Source organism: Tamandua tetradactyla, chromosome 4 (assembly GCF_023851605.1).
Source record: "Tamandua tetradactyla isolate mTamTet1 chromosome 4, mTamTet1.pri, whole genome shotgun sequence".
NCBI lineage: Eukaryota > Metazoa > Chordata > Mammalia > Pilosa > Myrmecophagidae > Tamandua > Tamandua tetradactyla.
This window is the reverse complement of record NC_135330.1, coordinates 38,715,678-38,737,261: the sequence shown is the minus strand read 5'-3', so window position 1 is coordinate 38,737,261 and position 21,584 is coordinate 38,715,678. Positions and strand designations below refer to the sequence as shown.

Genomic DNA, 21,584 nt, shown 5'->3' with positions numbered 1-21,584 from the left:
CTGGACCATAAAGTCCTATGCCCAAGTCACAAGTTTAGAGGAAAGAGTTCTAAGAGAGTAGTAATAATAATAGTAGTAGTAATAGCAGTAATAGCAATAACAACAACAAAAACTATGTGGGAAGAGATAAATAAGTGTTAGTTAGAGATTACCCTTCTAAGCCTTAGAACTTCTGAATGGAAATTGCCCCTATTTGGCCTACAACTCTCACCTGAGCAGGCTAATTTGCTAGCCTTTCCCACTTAGTGGACTTTTGAAAGAAATTAATATCCATTTTGTAATATTTTACTCATAAACTAAATCTTCAGCTAGCCATAGCTCCCTAAAAGACTTTGTAGAAGAGGACATAAGCAAATACATCTGTTACTTCTTGATTCCTTCCTCCAATAATATCGAAGTATTGTCAAAATACAAATTATTTATGATTGCTGAATCATTATATTGATATTTCTGTTAGTCTCCAGTGTCTTGGAGCAGCTACAAGAAAAAATGAAAAATCGTGGAACTGGAACCCATACGTATCAAGCTCTAAAATCTGTTCCATAACTACTTGTTAAAATGCACTTGGAAATTTATTGCTTTTTTGTATATATGTTATACTTCAAAATAAAAAAGAAGTTTAAAAATATATAAATTATTTAATCCTTTCAGCACCCCTAAGAAATGTACTGCCCTATCCTTCAGAATTGTAGGCTGCGTTGCTTACCAGTTAATTTTCCACATTTAACTTCCCACTGGGCATCATACTATGCCCGTTTCTAGCTATAAAAAACTCCTCTTTGCTTGAACTTTCAAACTTGCTTTGCGAAGGTTAAAGGGCCACTCATGCTTGGTTAAAGACAAACAGTATTCTGAACAATCCTTAAGCAGTAGACAGTTGTTTCCATTTTCTGGGGCCCCAAAACTGATTTTGTTGATTAGCATAGAGTTGCTATAAAGTATATGTTAAAATTTTTAAATATTTTGTTTATTAAGTTTTTCTATTTAGGCAAATAAATTACAGGTCAATTTCAAACAAACCTATTACAAATGAAGAAGCTATCCTAGGGGGTAGAAAATGAAGACAGAAGAAACACAAACAAGTATCACTCAACAGATGGCAGGCCAGAGGCACAGGGCTCTTCCTGTCATGATGGCAAACATTTACAACTAATAGTTTACCAGTTGTTGGCGATTACTAGTAATTATTGATGATGTTCTCCTGTGCAGGAAGTTGGGGACTGGAATATTCTTCATAATTTAGGCTAATGAGCATTATTACCTCAAACTAATTATAGATTCCTATAAAAGAAAAAAAAGGACAGAGCCAAAAATTTGTTTGCTCGGTTGAAAAGATCAAAACACACATCAGCTCAGACATAATGCCAGGTCTGTGTGATACATAATAAAACAATCTGCAAAGTGGTAGGTGGGTAGTAACCTGATGCCATGAAAAGCTCTGACCAAGATTCTGGAAGAAGCTTCTGGGCAATTAGCCAAATCATATCATTTTTCAGAATAAAGGAATCTCCCCCTTTCCATTAATTCTCCATTATAATGCTATTGAAGTGGTACGGAAAACCAACTGAATTAGAACTGCTATAACATAGTGCTAAAAGTGAGGGCTCAGAAATTAGAGATGCTTAGATTGGAGTCCTAGATTCACCATTTCTATCTGGGCAAGTCTTTAAGATTTCTAAGCCTATAAAAAATAGTGATACAAATACATTCCTCATTGCTTACAGTGAGAAATAAATAAGATAATCCACATCAAGCCTTTAGCACACTATCTGTCACCCTAGTTAATATTCCAACAATGTCTATTATTATTATATGTAGGTCTATGAATTGCAAAACTTATAGGAAACTGACTGTATTAAAATTCAGACCTATATCTTGAGTAGCTCAAGATTTGCAACTTGAAGTCAGAGCTCCAGAGCAATGACCGTAAGCTCCATAAAATGTTGTCGATAAACATTTTCTGAGCTCAGAAACATTGCCCAGAAAAATACTGTGCTTGGAATTCTTGCCTACCCAATCCCCCTCCATACAGTGGCTAGAATGATCTTTCAAATCATAAATGTTGGGATGCCACCTGTGCTGGCTTGAAGCTGTCATATATCCCAGAAAAGACCATGTTCTTTTAATCTATTCCTGTGAATACAAACCTATTGTGGCTGGGACCTTTTTATTATGTTGTTTAGTTGAGATTTGACCCACCCAATTCAAGGTGGTCTTAATACTTTAATGGAGTGCTTTATGAGGAAAAAAGACAGAAAAATGACAAGAGAGCTACAGAGAAAAATTCATTCAGAGAGTTTGGAAAGAAAAGTCTTGGGAGAAACAAGCAAGGACCCACAGAAACTGAAAGAGTCAGAACTTGAAAGCAATGAAACCTGGGAGAGAGGGATCAGCAGACACCAGTCAGGTGCCTTCCCAAGTGATAGAGGAACCCTGAGTGCCAGCAGCCTTTCTTCAGAGAAGGTATCTGTTCTAGTTTGCTAGCTGCTGGTATGCAATATACCAGGAACAGAATGGTTTTTTTTTTAAGGGGAATTTAGTAAGTTTCTAGTTTACAGTTCTAAGGCCAAGAAAATGTCCCAATTAAAACAAGTCTATAGAAATGTCCAATCAAAGGTATCCAGTAAAAGATACCTTGGTTCAAGAAGGCCGATGACATTCAGGGTTTCTCTCTCATCTGAGAAGGCACATGGTGAACACAGTCAGTGGTTTCTCTCTCTCAGCTGCGAACATGGCATCATCTGCGAGCTTTCTCTCCTGGCTTCCTATTTCATAAAGCTCCCTGGGAGGTGTTTTCCTTCTTCATCTCCAAAGGTCACTGGCTGGTTCTCTCTGCTTCTCATGGCTATGTCGTTCTTCTCTACTCTGTCTGAATCTCCCTCATTCTCCAAAATGTTTCCTTTTTTATAGGATTCCAGTAAACTAATCAAGACCCACCCAAATGGGTGGAGTCACCTCTCCCCTAATCCAGTTTAACAATTACTCTTGATTGGGTTACATCTCCAGGGAGATTATCTCATTACAGATTCAAACATACAGTATTGAATAGGGATTGTTCTGCCTTTAGGAAATGGAATTTTGATTAAAACATGGCTTTTCTAGGGTCCATACATCCTTTCAAAGCAGCACAGTATCATCCTGTTGATGCCTTAATTGGGACATTTTCATGGCCTTAGAACTGTAAATTTGTAAACCAATAAATCCCCCTAATAGAAGCCAACCCATTTCTGGTATATTGCATTCTGGCAGCTTCACCAAACCAAAAGACCACCTCTCTCTTATGCTTAAAGCCCTCCAGTGGCTCTCTATTGCTCTCAGGATAAAAACTTAAATCTTTTTCTTATCCCTTAAGGCCTTGCCCAGGATGGCCCCTGCCTACCTCTCCAGCTTTCTTCCAGTCCACTCTCCCTATGCTTTCTGAGCTCTAGTCATCTGGGTTTTCTTTAGGTATCTTGAACATATCAGCTCTCTCCTGTCACAGAGCCTTCACATATGTGGTTCTCCCTGTTTGGGACATCCCTCCCTCTGCTCCTCTTCCACTTGGGTTAAATCCCCCTATTATATGCTCTTATGCCATGTTCCTCTCTTTGTAGCTTTATCACAGTTGTAATTTTACAGGATTATTTGACAAATGTCTGTTTCCCCCATTAGACTGTTAACTCTATGAAGGCAGAGTACTGTCAGTTTTTTCTCGCCATTGTATTCAACCACCTCACATAATGCCTAGAACATAGTAGATGCTTAATAAATATCTGTTACATTGATGAGACAGATAAATGCCAAGTTATAAATTAAGTGCTTAGTAATTACAATTGAATAAACAAATCTTAGATATTTATAAAATAAATATTTATATAATATATATTTATATAATAAATAAATCTTAGGTATTATCTCTACTTTAAAGTTGCTTACATTCTAGAAGCAGAGAAATGACATAAAGAAAACAACTTAAAAATATTACAAAGCAACAGATTAGCAAGTACAGATTGTAAGAGCATGCAGACAGAGCATATGGCACCGAGAGGACACAGGAAATCAGTCAGGTGGTGTTCACTCTTAAGGGACCCCCAGAGATAATATTTGGTTGGAAAAGTGGCCCATAGTCTAGGGAAATGAAGTTTGGATAAAGCAACAGGTTGGCGGAGAGTCTTGAATTTATTCTTAAAAGAGACTGGAAGTGACAAAACAGAATATAAACAAAATGACTCTAAGATTTATCCACAGGTTACCTGAAAGTGGATAAAAGTAGAGGTAGAGCCATCTGACAAAAGGCTATTACAGTAATGTAAATGCCAAATCACAACACCCACACTGAGACAGGACAAGGACTTTGAAATAGAAAGATGAATTGGAATGCTATTTGGGAAAATAAATATTGCAACTTGAAGATAGGCAGCATGCTGCAAGTAAACGAGAGGAGAATGTGAAAAAAGACTGCAAAGTTTTAAGACTGGAACACAGATTGTGGTGGGGATATGAAAATAAAAAGAAAATGAGAAGGGCTTTCTACTTTGGGAAAAAAAATGTGATCAGGTCAGGTTTTTTTTTTTTTTGGAAAAAGAAAATAGAAGCATTGAAGAGTGATAGGAAAGAGAAAAAGTCTAGAAATGAAGGTGACTTTTAAATTAATTCATATATAGGAAGTTGTTTGAAATCATGAATTCACATGGCTCCTCCTTAGCAGAAGAAAAGCAGAGTCTAAACAGAGTCTCAGATTGCCTCTGCAATTGAATAAGATGAAACAAAAATAACTAGAGAGGAAAATCAAGAGAGAAAGGATAACAAGAGGAACCAAGTTACAGAAACTAATGCTGAACGGAAAGTTCATTGTAATTAAAAATACTCAAAGGCAAACACAGTAGAATTAGTCTTGGAATACAACCAATGGGCTTCAGAATCCTTCAAATGACAAGAATTTTCCTTCTTCCATTATCACAATGCACTGCATATATTTTTAAAGATTTTTCACTATTTAAAAACATTTTAAATATATAAGCATTTTTAAAAATTATCACCAGTTTTTCTATTCCATGACTGTCCAGCAAAATGTAACCAAAGTTAATTGAAAGTCTTAGTGTGGTCAGTTACATAACACTAGAATTGCTGAATAGCTTAAACTCAGTGTTTTCCCAGAAATATTTTTCTTTTGGATGAAACCAAGAATGGAAAGTTTCTGCCTTAAAGGAGAATTCTGGAGAAAGTGAAATGAAAAGAAAAACATATATAATAGAAATGTGACTTTCACAATAATTAACCAAAACCCTGGAAATAGGATAACCACTCACAGAGAGATGCACAAAACACAAAGAAAAGTGAAATTCACCACTTCAAAGAGTCAATCGTGGATTGTATATCAATAAGATAATGTCCTTTTAAAAATTAGAAAATAGCTCATATATTGCCTTTGCCAGGGACAAATTTAGACTGATTTTTGGTTCTTGTTATTTTCCTGTTACATTGGCAAAATCAACTCATACTGATTCTATTTTACCTAAAACATGAGGTCTATAGAATGTAACTATACTTAGTTTGGGAGTGGGGTAGAGGGGGGATAGTTATCTTGATTTATTCCGCTTCTTCTAGATGGGTGAATAGCAGTTGCTCTAGGAGGCAGTATACTTGTATACTCTCTATACCCTGTTTTTTCTCCCTTTCCTCTTTCTTCTCTCCTTCTCTCCAGGAATAATGTCGTGTGTGTGTGTGTGTGTGTGTGTGTGTGTGTGTGTGTGTGTGTGAGATATGTAGCAAGGGAGTATGGCAGTGTTGCATTGTGAATAGGAGGTGTGTGTGTGTATGTGTGTGATACAAGGGGAAATTGACAGGGTAGGTTGGAAAAAGAGAGAGCTTTCTCTTTTTTTTAATTTTTGTTAATAAAACCAATCAACATACAATATGAACATTCTTTTTCTCATCACATAGTTGTATATTCATCATCATGATCATTTCTTAGAACATCTGCATCAATTCAGAGAAAGAAATAAAAAAACAGAAAAAAATTCATACATACCATACCCCTTACCCCTCCCTTTCATTGATCCTAGCATTTCAATCCACTAAATTTATTTTAACATTTGTTCTCCCTATTATTTATTTATTTTTAATTCATATGTTTTGCTCATGTGTCCATAAGGTAGATAAAAGGAGCATCAGACACAAGGTTTTCACAATCACACAGCCACATTGTGAAAGCTATATCATTATACAATCATCTTCAAGAAACATTCCAGTAGCCATGTTTTGTTTCTTGAAGATGATTATATAATGATATAGCTTTCACAATGTGACTGTATGTTTGTGAAAACTTTGTGTCTGATGCTCCTTTTATCTACCTTATCAACAGATGAGTAAAACATATGGAATAAAGATGAATAATAGGGGGAACAAATGTTAAAATAAATTTAGAGTGAAATGCTGGTGATTGGTGAGGGGGAGGGGTGGGGGGTATGGTATGTATGAATTTTTTTCTGTTTTCTTTTTATTTCTTTTTCTGAATAGATGCAAATGTTCCAAGAAATGATCATGATGATGAATATGCAACTATGTGATGATATTGTGAATTACTGATTATATATGTAGACCGGAATGTTCAAAAAAAAACAAAAGAATAAAAAAGAAACATGGCTACTGGAACACAGCTCTACATTTTCAGGCAGTTCCCTCCAGCCTCTCTGTTATGCCTTAAGTAAAAAGGTGATATATATTTAATGCATAAGAATAACCTCCAGGATAACTTCTTAACTCTGTTTGGAATCTCTCAGCCATTGACACTTTATTTTGTCTCATTTCTCTCTTCCCCCTTTCCATCGAGAAGGTTTGTTCAATCCCCTGGTGCTGAGTCCCAGCTTATTCTAGGATTTCTGTCCCACGTTGCCAGGAAGGTCCACACCCCTGGAGTCATGCCCCCGTAGAGAGGGAGAGGACAGTAAGTTTGCTTGTTGTGTTGGCTGAGAGAGAGAGGCCATACCTGAGCAACAAAAGAGGTTCTCTTGGGGGTGACTCTTAGGCCTAATTTTAAGCAGGCTTAGCCTATCCTTTGCAGGGTTAAGTTTCATATGAACAAACCCCAAGATTGGGGGCTCAGCCTATTGCTTTGGTTGTCCCCACTGCTTATGAGAATATCAAGAATTCTCCACTTGGGGAAGCTGAATTTTCCCCCTTCCAGAGACAGCTTTCTTGACCCTCATCTTGAACCTTAACTAGAAAATCCAAAGATTTTTCTCCAGAATATGGCATACACCCAAAAGAAAGGCATTATTAAGAAATGATGGTGAAATGCTAAATTGGGTGGCAACCTTATAGCCAAATAGATAATACAGTTAACATTGTTCACAAGAATTTCTGTCCCATAACTTGCCAAGCTGTCCTGCTATGAAGTCCATGTGTCTTGTGTCTCAGAAAACCACACCATCCTTGGCTGAAGGCTGCAGGGTCTTAGCATGAGGACCAGCTGGCACTCCTGGCATACATGCCCAACCTAAGCTAACATTTTGATCTTCTCTGTCTGATAGGATTAGGGATGAAGTGATAATTGGGCAGGCAGTGAAGAATGTTTCAATTTGATTGTTTCTATAATTCCTTTCTAGACTCCAAGCTACTGTAGAGGGTCCAAGAAGAAATTATATTCATCATGGACATAGTTTCCAAGGATTCAAGATTAAAATGGACCTTGCAGGATTTTTGCTGCAGCAGAGACTACTTTTTTGTCTTCCAATATTCCTTCTCTCTTTCTTCCAGAGAAAAAGAATTTTAGTTGGGCACATGGCTAAGCTGAAGAACACATTTCCTACTAGCCTCCATTGACATGGGTTACTGTTCTGGCCAATGGAGTGTGAATAGAAGTAATGACTACAGCTCCTAGGTTGTGCTCTTTAAAGGAGAAAGTTGTCTTCATTCCCTCATTGTTTATCCTCTTCTTTGATTAGGGACATAGTGTTGAGACCCTTGAACCATGTGGATATTAGAGAACCAAGACAGAAAAAGCCTGGCTCTGACTATTATCTAGAAAATAGAACTGCCATACCAGTCCTGTATTGCCTTGTCTCAGGACTGTTTTGTTAAAGAAAAATAAAACTCCTTCTTGTTTACATTGTTGTAAATTTGGATCTCTGTTGCAAGCAGCCAGACCTATATCATATACCTGTTAAATAGAGCAGAAATTATTAGAGGGCAAAAAGTCACTTAGTCAAAGATTAAATCATAATGGCCTGAGATTTACTCTGATGTACCCATCAGGGATTGTGAAATTATTCTGGGCTCTGAAAGGGATTCCATTACTTATTTATCCATTCATGCAATGAATATTTACTGATTGTCCACTATATACCAGGCACTGTGCTAGGTATTGCAGAAAAACCTTCAACAAGGCAGACTTGGTCCCTGTCTCATGGATATAATGGATTAGGAGAAAAAGACAGAGCATTTACATTACAGTATGACAAATTCTGGGAGAAGGGTTGCTATTGGATTATACAGGCTAAATTTGTAGGATGTAGAGAAGGTTTCCAAAAGGATCTAAGATGAGATCTGAAACATGAGATGGAATTAATCAGAAGCAGTGGAAGAAGGGGTTGGGGGGAAAGAAGGCACAAACCAGGTCAAAGGAAAAGAAGGAGGAAAGAACTGGTAGTTAGAAGAATCACCAGTCTAATTGAATTTTGAGAATGGTCCACGAATTTAAAAATGTACCAATTAGGCTAATAATGTACATTTTTCCTGAAAAAAAAAAAAAGATAGAGTTCAGTAATCTTCAGTTCTTGAGCACTGAGTGCAAGTGTGAGCTAACATTTCTTTACATATAACCAATTTGTCTTCATAGATAGAATATTATCTGGATGGTCCCTTGGAAACATGGAAGCATGAGGTATGTTTTTGTTTTCTTTTGTATAATCCTATAATCCCTCATATAATCCTCTGTCAAGGGTCAGATAAATAAATATTTTAATGATTTTAACAGAGCATATACTATGTGTAAGGCGCATTGAGCCCAGATCTGAAATGAGAGGCAAACAAGGGAATGAACAAAGTGAGGAGGCAGGTGGTCAGTAATTGTGGGCTCATTTAGAACTATCCTGACTCTAAATTTCATATCAGAATGCTAGTTTTAGATCATTCCACTTAAAAGCACCACTCTTTGGCATCGCAGGAGAGTCTGGCATGGCTGGAAACAGGAATACAGGCTGGTTGGAAAGGTCTCTCTTTCCGCTCCCACCTCGGAAATACTTCAGTATCAATGCTATTCCTAACCAAGGGATGGGAAAGAAGGCCAGGTGGCGGGATCTCTTCTGAGGGGAACAACAACAAAAAAAAGCACCTTCAGAGGTTCCAAACACTGTGAACCTTCAGAGGTAAAAGAAGTCATACCAAGCTAAAGACATCCTGTCCTGAAGGAGACTTGAGGTACAAATAGGATTTCAAGGTGGCAGAAGAGGGGCTTATGGAGACAGGGCACAAGTGAAGAAGAGAGTAATCCAGCAGAAGGGAAAGTATAAGTAAAATCTCAGAAGTCAAACATGAAGTTACCATAGAACAGGTGGAGGGAAGAAGGGGCCCAGTCCAGTCATACCACCTGAGCATCTCTTATCATCATCCCACAGGGCATGCCATGAGTTCTATGGATGGAAATGTGTAACTTTGTCCAGTGTGGAATGGCTAGTGTGAGATTTAAATCCCCTGGGATAGGGCAATGCAATGGTGGCTCAGTGGCAGAATTCTGCCATGCCGGAGACCCAGGTTCAATTCCTGGAGCCTACTCATGCAAACAGTAATAAATAAATAAATAAATAAATAAAATATTTTAAAATCCCATGGGATAGGCTGGGATTACATACAATTTAGTCACCACAGCTTGATTATCATCTACTTGCAGGTAAGTAATAAATATTTTTGGTGATGATAAACACTAACATTTTCTGTCACTTTGCAGTTTATAAAGGACTTTTGCACATATTAATTTACTCAGTCCTCATAACTCCTCCCCAAAATAGAATTTTTACTATTTCCATTTTATGGTTTAAGAAACTGAAATTCAAAGGCTACACAGACAATAATAAATGCTTAAGCTAGGTCTTGAGCCCGTCTTTGACTCCAAATATCTGGTACTTTCAAAAGAATACTTCTTTTTCCTTACAAAATTCATTTGCACCTTTTCCGTCATTTGTATTATTTGGGATTTACTGTACTCTATGAAGCACATTAGTTCTTTATACCTACTAGTAATTAAAGGTGCATTCACACATTTGCCAGCTTTTAAGAATTAGGTCTTTACTGGCTGCTTCATGAGAACAAGCAGTAGGTGGAATTAATTTTAATAATTAGTTTATTTAACTCCCAGTATTGGAAGGAGGAATGGAGAGAAATGAACACATTGGAGAAGTATTCTGGAAGGAGGATGACAACAATTTGTTACAGACGAGGAAGGAGTTAGCTCTAGTTCATTTTTCAAAATAGGATCACACTAATCTTCCTGAAATACTAGTGAAAGAAGACACATTTCCCGAAAGAAGTGTCTAATTAAGACACTTCTTTGCTTTAATTTTTCCATCCCCCCCCCTTTACCTACCAAATAAAGCCTGAACTCTTCAGATAGCAGTGGACCTTGCCTTGTGTCTCCAGCATTTGCCTCCACCCCTCTACACAGCGGGACTCCTTCACTCCCACCTGTGGATCCAACTTCCAAGATCAGCCATAATCTTAAGCAGAAAGAATGCGAAGACCTTGGTCTCAACACTCTGGAATGGAGCATCAGCTAGTCAGGGCCTATATTCCAGGTCTGACTCCTGACTTGGAAATCTTCCTGGTCCCCTAAGGCTGGGGCCCTGATTCTTGCTTTCCATTCTGCTCTTTCCTCCCTCCAGAGCTTGGACACTTGCCAGTAAACCTGAGCTTGGCTGCTAGAGCCTGCTAATTGCTTATACGTTCTTACTGCTTTATTCCTGATTACATTTTTCAGTGCCATCTGTTCCTATATTTCCCAGCACCATCATCTCCCCTCTTTGGGACTAGTGACCCACCTCCCACTTCCAATTGCTTGTCTGGGTGCCCACCCGTCATCTGTTGCTATTCTTCTGTACCTAACCTCCGATGCTTTGTCTGCCAGGACGGACTCCCTCACAGTACTGTTCCACCCCAATGGACAGATCTAGCCCCTTCCAGTTTACCCTGCAAACCAGGCCATTTCTAACAATATATTAAGCTATGACAACTGACATTCAAGGCCCTGAAGATTAGAGCCCCACCTTACCACTGAAAAATTTTCTTCATGCTACTTGTGTATCTTTCACTCCAGTCAAAATAATCTCATCATTTTCTCTGTCCATGCCTGATGCTTACTGACTTCCCTGATTTATTCCCACCAAGCCCTCAGCCCAATAGGGGCTTTTCCCCCATTCCATCTCCACTTACTTAGGCACTCTTAATAAAAATTAAGCTAAAAAATGTGACAATCCATAATCCCCACTCCCAACTGAAATTACATCCCCCTTCTTGGAACTCCTGTGGCTCGTTATTGTTATTCCATTATGGATTTTATTGCATCCTTCCTTATTTTAAATGTCTTATCTTCCTCAGAATATAAATTTCTTGGGAATTAGATCCATGTCTGATTACTTACTTAGCCAAGTAAAATAGATATCAGCAAGGGAAAGACGGAGGGAGGAAAAGAGGGAGAGACTTGGCTCAATTTCACAAAATGAATAATGGTTCATCAAGGATTATAACTGAACAAGCTCACAAGTGTCGAGTGCCTGCTAGCATCCTTACTCAAACTCATTACTGAAGCGTGGGGGATAAGGACTCTGCCCCTATGGACTTCAAGGAAATTCACGGAGAGTCCCCTTGGGATACATATAGAACATCTATTCTCTATATTCCTTAGTTTGTTCCCTTTTCCTCCGTATTTTGAGTTATCTCTTTACAGTTCCCCTTCCTTTATTTCTCTGTGAATGCATCTGGGAAGCTTGATCTTCCATGTCAAGGTATGATGATTTCCCAAAACAGAGCTGGAATAAATTCAGTAACCAGTTCAAATCCCTTCAATTCTTCCTTTCAGCACCTACTGGGTCCACATGTGCTGTGAAAGGGGCACACTAGTGTTCACCACCAAGAGAAGGAAACTCTGGGAACACAGCATGGCCTTGCCTTGCTTATATGTCAGAAATTCAGTTGTAGTAGAAAATGCATAGATATGAAAACCAGAGATGGATATTTCTGCTCATGGATAAGGTAGGCAAAAGTTGATTTTTGAGTCGGTACAATGCTCAGCTCTTGCTCCCTGACAGCAGTGAAATCTAGACATAGAGATCCCACTGCCCTTTTTTTTGCCGATGTCTATGCCACAATGTGACGGGAATGAGCTAAGCAAATAGTGCATCATTTCCTACTCATTTCCAGCTTTTCCCCTTAGAAGCTTCAGATACTTTAGAAAATACATCAACAATCCTCACAAAAGTGCTATAAAGTAGATGGAGCATATTACCAACAAAAACAAAATTATAATCCACCCACAGATATGTCTGTTCTCTCTTGCATTATTCTATAATATGAGAGATTTGAGTGGCTTTAATGTCTAATATTTCTATTCAAGAACAAAAATATATGGTACCAAATCCTAGGACATAAGACTTTAAGGCCCAATAGTCAGGAGTCTTATGATGCCAGACAGACATCAAAAAATCAGGTTTTATGAAGAAGCATTTAACTATGATTGAACAAACTTCAAAGAACCTTCAAGTGATTAGTCATTCTTCCCAGCTTCCCTCTCTGGGCAATGAACTCCATTTCCCTGATGAAGCTACAGTCACTGTTTCCTTTAGAAACATCAAAGAAAATTCTCTCTTGCCTCCAAGACTTGATGGGGCTATGTAATGGCCGCAGAGCCAGTGATAACCTCTCAAAATCCCTCGTTTCTGGGTTGAGATGGTGTGGTCAAGCTCTGTATTCCATGTTTTTTCTGGAAGTGGAGCCCTGGTGTCCTTGTAACAGGTACCCAGAGACAGAGTGCCATCAGTGGACAGTTCTCATAATTAAAACCCACATCCTTTTCTTGCCCAGCACAAGCTGAACATTAACTTTTAAGGTATGGAACAAGAGCTATTCTATTGATTAGCTTCAGAGTTGAGTGAATGACAGAGGATGATTTAAGCATCATTTATTGATGCATCAAATTTCCAGAAGCTAAAACAGAAAGAGCACTTAAGGAACAAAAACAGAAACCAGGTATGCTACTTGGGGAAATATTATTTTTCTTTCCATTCAAAATGGATTTCAGTGTTCTTGAGAGCATAAATTGGCATAACCTTTTTAAAGTACAACTTGGCAATATTTATCAATATTAAAAACATACATTCCCTTTGAATGAGTAATATCACAAAAAGGAGTTTACCCTATGGTTATACATAGAACATTTCAAAAAGACATATGCAGAAGAAAGTTCACTGTAACATTATTTATCATGACTTCAAACACACATCCAAAATATCCATCAGTACAGAGACTGGTTAAATAAAAATGGCACATCCCTAGAATGCATTACTATGCAATGTTCAAAAGGAAATGATTCCATAAGCACCAAAATGTAAAGATTTAAGACACATGAAGTGAAAAAACCCAGGTACAGAATGATATGTATAGTATAATCCTTTATGTGTTGAAATACTTAATGTGGCTATGAGTACATACTTAAATTCAAGGATATACATGAACATTTCTTCGGAAACAATCTCAAGAAATAGTTAGCAGCAGTTAACTTTAAGTAAAAGGACTGAGACGGGGATAGAGGAACAGATTAATGTAGAGTGGTATTTGGGAGAGATATCATGACCCAGTTTACGTTTCTTATTTGTATCCCCCAGTATTTAAAAAAAAAATACTAACAAATATCCTACCACTATTCTATTAAGTTTCTAAGTTAGTGTCTTCAATAGCAATTGGGTATATGGCCAAAGAGGGAAGAAAAAAGAGATTCTTAGCAAAGAGACCTATAATACCCCCAACCAGCTGCACTAAAGAGGAAGTATTCCAGTCCACAGAGAGGAAGAAGTTGGCCTCTGCAAAAAAGTTTACTATATGTTAGGGTGGAGGGGGAAGTAGAAAGAAGAAGAAGAAGAATTAACCCATCTTGGTTTTTGGTTGAATTTAAACTTTTCTGCATATTTTATTCTAGAAAAGGTATTTTGATAAGAGGAACTACCCATTGCCTGAGACTAAAATGTTGTCCTAGTTATCCAGAAAGAGTCAGGAGTACAGGCATACCTCACTTTTTTGCACTTCACTTTAATTTGGTTCACAGATACTGCATTGAGCAAGCCTATCAGTGCCATTTTTTCCAACAGTGTGTGCTTACTTTTGTGTCCCTGTGTCATGTTTTGGTAATTTTTGCAATATTTCAAACTTCTTCATTATCAGTACAACTGTTATGGTGACCTATGATCTTTAATGTTATCATTGTAATTATTTTAGGGCATCACAAACCACACCCATGTAAGACGGAAAACTTAACTGATAAATATGTGAATGTTCTGACTGTTCCACCAACCAGCTATACCTCCATCTCTCTCCCTCTCCTAGGGCTTCCCAGTTCACTGAGACACAACAATAGTTTCTAAGTATTCAAGTGGAAGGAAGACTCACTCATCTCTCACTTTAAATCAAAAGCTAAAAGTACTGAGGAAGGCATATAGAAAACCAAGATAAGCCAAAAGCTAGACTCCTGGAGTCAAAGAAATTAGCCAAGCTGTGAATGCAAAGAAAAAGTTCTTTGAAGGAAAGAAATTAAAAGTGCCGCTCCAGTGAACACACTAGTAATAAGAAAGCTAAACAGTCTTATTGCTGATATGGAGAAAGGTTTAGTGGTTTTAGCAGAAGATCTAACCAGTCACAACATTCCCTTAAGCCAAAGCCTAATCCAGAGCAAGGCCCTAACACTCTTCAATTCTATGAGAACTGAAAGAGATGAAGAAGCTGCAGAAGAAAAATTTGTGGCTAGCAGAGGTTGGTTCATGAGGTTTAGGAAAAGAGCCATCTCCATAACACAAAATTGTTAAGTGAGGTGCCAAGGGCTGAGGTATAAGCTACAGCAAATTACCCAGAAGATCACTGAGACATTAAACAAGAGATTTTCAATGTAGATTAAACAGCCTTCTACTGGAAGAAAATGCCATCTAAGACTTTCACAGTTATGGAGAAGTTAATGCCTGGCTTCAAATCTTCAGGCTGACTCTCTCGTTAGAGGCTAATGCAACTGATGACTTTAAATTGAAGCGAATGCTTGCTTACCATTTTGAAAATCCAAGGGCACTGAAGAATTATGCTAAATCTACTCTGCCTATGCTCAATAGGTAGAACAACAAAGCCTAGGTGACAGCACATCTGTTTACAACATGGTTTGCTAGGGAAAAAATTCCTTTCAGAAGATCATTGTTGATTGACAATGTATCTGGTCACTCAAGAGCCCTGATGGAGATGGACAATGAAATGAATGCTGTGTTCATGCTTGCTTATACAACATCCATTCTGCAGCCCATGGATCAAGGAATAATTTCAATTTTGAGTTTTATTATTTAAGAATCAAATTCGTAAGACTATAGCTGCCATAGATTATGATAGCTCTGAGAGATCTGGGCAAAGTCCATTGAAAACCCTCTGGAAAGAATTCACTATTCTAGATGCCATTAGGAACATCTAATGATTCATAGAAAAAGGTCAACATTAACAGGAGTTTGGAAGAAGTTTTCATGATTCATGGAAAGAGGTCAACATTAACAGGAATTTGGAAGAAGTTGATTCCAACTATGATGAATGACATTGAAGGGTTCACGACTTCAGTAGAAGAAATAACTGCAGATGTGGTGGAAATAGCAAAAGAGCCAAATTAGAAGTGGAGCCTGAAGATGTGACTGAATTGCTGCAATATCATGATAAAACTTTAATGGATGAGCAAACAAAGTGGTTTTATTGATCTTATGGATGAACAAACAAAGTGGCTTTTTGAGATGGAATCTATTCTTAGTGCATATGCTGTTAGCATTGTTGAAATGACAACAAAGGATTTAGAATATTACATCAACTTAGTTGATATAGCAATGGCAAGGTTGAAAGGACTGACTCCAATTTTTAAAGTGAGTAATTTACTCACATTTAACTGTGAGTAAAATGCTATCCAAACAGCATCACATGCTATAGAGAAATCTTTCATGAAAGGAAGAGCAATCAATGCAGCAAACTTCATGGCTGTCTTATTTTAAGAAATTGCCACAGCCACCCCAACCTTCAGCAAGCACCACCCTGATCAGTCAGCAGCCATCAACATCGAGGCAATATCCTCCATCAGCAAAAAGATTATAACTTACTGAAGACTCAGAAAATGGTTAGCATTTTTTAGCAATAAACTATTTTTTAATTAAGGTATGTACATTGTTGTTTTTTAGATATAGAGCTCTTGCATGCTAAAACTATAGCATAGTGTAAACATAACTTTTATATGCACTGGGAAATTTAAAAATTCGTGACTCACTTTACTGCAATATTTGTTTTATTGCAGTGGTCTGGAACTGAACCTGCAATATTGCTGAAGTATGCCTGTACTTCTTATCCCCTCCCCACCGTGCTGGCCAACTGAAAGCCTAGAAAAGAGGTCCTCGAGAACATGCTGACAAACCTATTTAGCAATAGGTCTTGAAGTGTGAAGAATATAAACCAGCAGCAGAGAAGGGGCCTTCAAGAGCTGCTGGTGGCTCCATTTCCACTGAAAAGTATGACCCCTTTGTTTTCTTGGACCTGGGGAAAAAGAAAAAAAATCTCTTTGCTTCTGGGTATACTCTTGAACTTCAGTTTTGTTAATCCATTTCACAGTCAGGGTTTCTGTGGCTAGTAGAAAGGCACATGTGATTGTTTATTCAGAAAGTGTGAGGAGGTGAGGCAAGACTGAGACAGAGTCCACTGCATTGAAAACCTCACCTTTCACACAACTTTTGGCCGTGATAACACATGGAGGCTTTCTATTGGTCAAAGCCTACCTCGAAGTCCTTCACTAGGGACCAAGGGTATGAGTAAAATATCCTCTGGCATTGGCCTGGATATGAATCCTATCAAATAAGAATGAGTTTAACATTTTTTCTACGTGATGCTGATCCCATGATAAACAATCCCAAGGTTAGCACAGAATCTTCTCTTATTCACCATCCAATCACTCATCACTGGGGCAGAAGAGATGAGTCAATAAAATTATAAGCTTTGTTAGATCATTTCTAAATGATGGAGCTTCTTCAGGGAAGTGGACGTTCTCCCAGGACAGGTTACTTCAGCTGGTTATAGTGTAGAATTAATGAGACCTAGGTCGTGAGCTTGTTTACTCTGAGGACCAATTAGCATTGATCTGTTCCATGGCCACACCCTGTATCCCTCAAACCAAACAGCTGTTTCAAAAATGGATACCCCTGATGGCAAAAGGACTACTTTAAAGTAGAACAGATGGATTAGTTCAAGTTTATCATACTTCTGGAAAAAAATGACACAAAGCATATTAGAAGCATTAAAATTACAGCACCTGGTATTTGCTCCACAGGAATCAAGAATAATGGTTCCAAGCAGATCTCAAAGATCTGCACAAATGCTAGACTGGTTGCCCAAGATAGAAAATAAACAGCTATCTATTCAGGGAGAGCCCATTTCTTCTTACTATATTATGAATCTGTAATAAATTTTTTATTCTCACTGAAATAATTCTTTGAAGAAAATTATTTCATTCAGCACATTAAAAATGTTCTGAAACATGAGTACATGTTTGCAGGTACTCCCTCAAGAAGACGCTGGAATCAAGATGAATTCTATCAGCTTCTATATCCTCTACGTTTTGTTAAATATTTCATATAAAAATTAAAGTGAATCAAAATTTTAGGCACTGTTTGATCTGAGTATTTCCCATGCTAGTTAGATACCAATTTTCTCTTTTATAAATTGATTGTTCCTTGAAATGTCCCAGTTCTTCCTTCACAAATATGCTCTTCACCTATACCTTATGCATGGACTATCTTCTTTTTTCAATTGGTTTACAAAACCAACATTGATGCCTTCTCACCATTCATAAAAAGATACATATTTACTGTCATTCCTCATACTTCTGATATCTTGTTTTTGAAGTTTCTAACAAAATCCACAAACAAGATCTGAAATACCATATTCACCAATATCTGAAGCACATATAAATACCTAGAACTAACCTTGGGGGTTTCTCACTCACTCTCTCTGACCTAGAACTGACTTTGAGGGCCACCTCACATCCTTAAAATCTGAGCACATCTATACCTGTAAGCTCCCTAATCTCAAGATAAGTGGTAACAAGCAAACACTATTTTTAATCCTTGATCCAAAGAAATGGGCAGCTATACTGCTTCCCTCCCAACTGTTATGAACCTGTCCTCTGGGACAGAAGAAGTCTCACCTTCCCTGTTCCTCCAGTCTCCTATAGGTGTCCCCTGACAGATTGAGAAGAGCCTAAGGGAGGACCACATATCCAACAGTACCAGGTATACAATCCTTTCAGAAACTGCTTCACCTATCACTGCTCATTCACTTTCAATGAAGCACTGAAGCCAGGCCTAAGGTAAAGATACCAGTATTCTTTGGAGCTGGGCCTATTTTGGTAATGGTCTGGGAAATTCATACTCAAGAGAACCCATGCTGACCATGTATATCTGGATCCAAAACCTGAGACATGTGGTTGTATCACGGATGGATGCTGTATATCAAATCAGACTGAAAACAAAAAAATCTATCTGGGGTGACTGGAATTCATATCCACTTTTCATCCTAGAGTTTCCATTCTTTCCAACATCTTTCATAAACCTATTCATAGAAAAATAGTTCTCCATGGGCTACCAAGCCACCCTACAGCTTCTGTGTTTACCTCCATAAAGGGTCAGGAATATATTATATAAAATAAGGTCTCACCCATATCCCTCCAAACAGTGAAGGATTATATATAAACATCATTTCACTAAACTTAATAAAAGTGTACACATTATATAGTTTTCTTCTTACAACTTGTTCATAAGGTCACTAGGAAAACCCCAACTCTTTTTAAATCTTTATCTCCTATTTATCTTTAATATCCTCCCTTCTCTCTCCCTAGTTTCTCCCTTCTTCTCTATCTTATAGTACAGAGCCCCTTTTCTTTCTTATTATATAATTCTAAACACAGGCTCTGCCAATAATCCTGAGCTGTTGCTGCATCATGCTGATTTGTACCAGCTGTGCCTTAGGGTGGTTAACCCATACTTATAACAGGTCTCCTTAGATATTCCTCTGAGAACAAGATTCCACATATACATCTAAAAATCACAACTTGGAGGTGTAAAAATTGAACCAAGAATAAACATATCTTGCTTTGAAGTACTGGTCACATTATATAAGGAAAAAAAATACAACTGGAGAAAAGAAAGACACTACCTAGAGTTGTATCTTAGAGATTTTTATTGGGAACATAAAACAAACTGTAAAGATGATCGGCCCACTTCAAACATCTTACTTCCAAATGAAACGTCAATTTTCTCAATATTAATTAGGGGGAAAGGCAGACCAAAGTGGGGAATAGAGGAAAGGAAACTGTTATCATGAGAACTCAGATAGCAATAAAACCTATATTCCCAAATTAAAAGAGAGCATCAAGGAACCTTCTCATGTTATTAGTGTTTGTAAAGTCTAGAGAATCTTGTATAACTGTTATAAATCAAGTCCAGGGACAACAGTTGGGAATTAGAGTAGAATAATGTTATTCTGCCACTTTGGACAAATCATAATTGCAGATCATGGGTTGTCCTATCAAGACCCTCCATAAGGAGTCACAGGCAAGGTCACCAGATGGTTTGTGTATACTAAATTGCCTGACCCATTTATTTTCCATTATGAAACCATGTGTAATTTTCCTGTGTTTGAATGTGATCAAACATTCTGAATGACGGTTGTTAGAATGTAATCATACTTCTTCCTCTCTGCCATTGTAAGACTATGTTTCAGATTCTCCAAACTGATATCTAGTCATCCAAGCTACACGGGATAATGGACAAATGCTATTGGTTTTGTTAAAAGAAAAATCTTCCAGGTTGCAAATTCTTCCCCCCATGGGCAAGCACCAGGAATTGAACTTGGGTCTCAGGTATGGCAGGCAAGAACTCTGCCTGTTGAGCCACCATGGCCCACCCCGAAAATTATTTTTAAGTTTCAAAAACCCTGGCTAACTTCAAGATCAGAAACACAAATGTGATCCTCTGCTGAAAAAGGACATCAACAGTGCTCGCTTTGGCGGCACATATACAAAAATTGGAACAGTACAGAGAAGATTAGCATGGCCCCTGCGCAAGGATGACAAGCAAATTAGTGAAGCGTTCCATATTTAAATAAAAAAAGGACATCAACCGTCTCAGAAAAATATGATAAAGTCAACTTTCTATTATGAAGCTCATCTACTTACAAGTTATGTTCCCAAACTTCAGGTCTGTTTCTCTGTAAGCCCAAGAGGACATTTTAAAAAACACTGCTAATATTTTCTGTATGATGACACACAGAGCTAATGCACTTTGGCTTGGAACAGCTTCAATCCACTGAGGAAAGTTCTTAGCTTGAAAATGTAGAGGAGATGGAAGTTCTATGCTCATTTTATTCACATGAAGTAGTTAAATTAAGTTTCTATCCATTAAAGTAGCAGTGACATGATTCCAACCCCTCACCCCACCCCTCACACAAAACAGCATTTCTTCAGACCCCAAGGCCTGAGTTTTCTATTCCTAAGCATCAACAAGATTAGTACAAAAATGGAGATTTCACCAAGGATGGCAAGGACGACATTTACATAGTCCCTCAAGATCTGACTCCTGCCCTCCTTTCAAGCCTCATCTCTCCACCTGCCTCCTACCTTAAAACCTATCTTCCACTGAACTACTGCTCATCTCCCATTCCCTCTCTCCTCTGGGCCTTTGCACATATTTTTCCCTTTGTATGGGACACCCTCCCATCTCCCATCCCTTGGCTTGGTTCACTCCTGTTCATGCTCCAGGTTCCAGTTTACACATCACTTTCACTTACACATCATTAATTACACTTAGCTCTCCATGACCTCTCAACCCAGGTAAAATGTGCTTCATGTGTGCTCCCTTACAACCTTGTATTTACTTTTTATTGCCCTGATCACATGTATGATGCCTTTTTTAAAAAAAAAAAAAAGCATTTATATTGTTTGGTTAATTATTGAATTCACCAATGTATATTTACTAAGCAAAAATTTATTTTAGACATTTCTTTATGATATCTGTCATTTTGTTTTTACATGCTAAATTTTAAGAATTGTAAAAACAGAAAAGTATATATATATATACACACACACACACATATAATGCTGATATTACCATCACCTGGAATTGATAACTGTCAATAGTTTTTCATATTTAAAACTATTTTCAAAGGACCAAATCTCAAATGGTTTTATGATCCATCCTCAGTTAACTAGAGTGGAGAAAAACGGAAATAATATTATTATGTACTATATGCCAGTCATTGTGCTAGATGCTTTATATGCATTGCATATTGAGCTTCTC

At 37.8% G+C, this 21,584-nt stretch overlaps 1 protein-coding gene and 1 non-coding gene across 2 annotated transcripts in view; one reads left to right on the top strand and one right to left on the bottom strand.

Annotated features, from left to right (window-relative positions):
- The window catches only part of RGL1 (ral guanine nucleotide dissociation stimulator like 1), a 286,004-nt gene that overhangs the window by 116,614 nt on the left and 147,806 nt on the right, over positions 1-21,584 (bottom strand). The gene's annotated exons all lie outside the window — the stretch shown is intronic.
- LOC143681797 (U6 spliceosomal RNA) lies at positions 20,284-20,390 on the top strand. Its single transcript, XR_013174856.1, has one exon. It is a non-coding gene; the product is annotated as a U6 spliceosomal RNA (small nuclear RNA).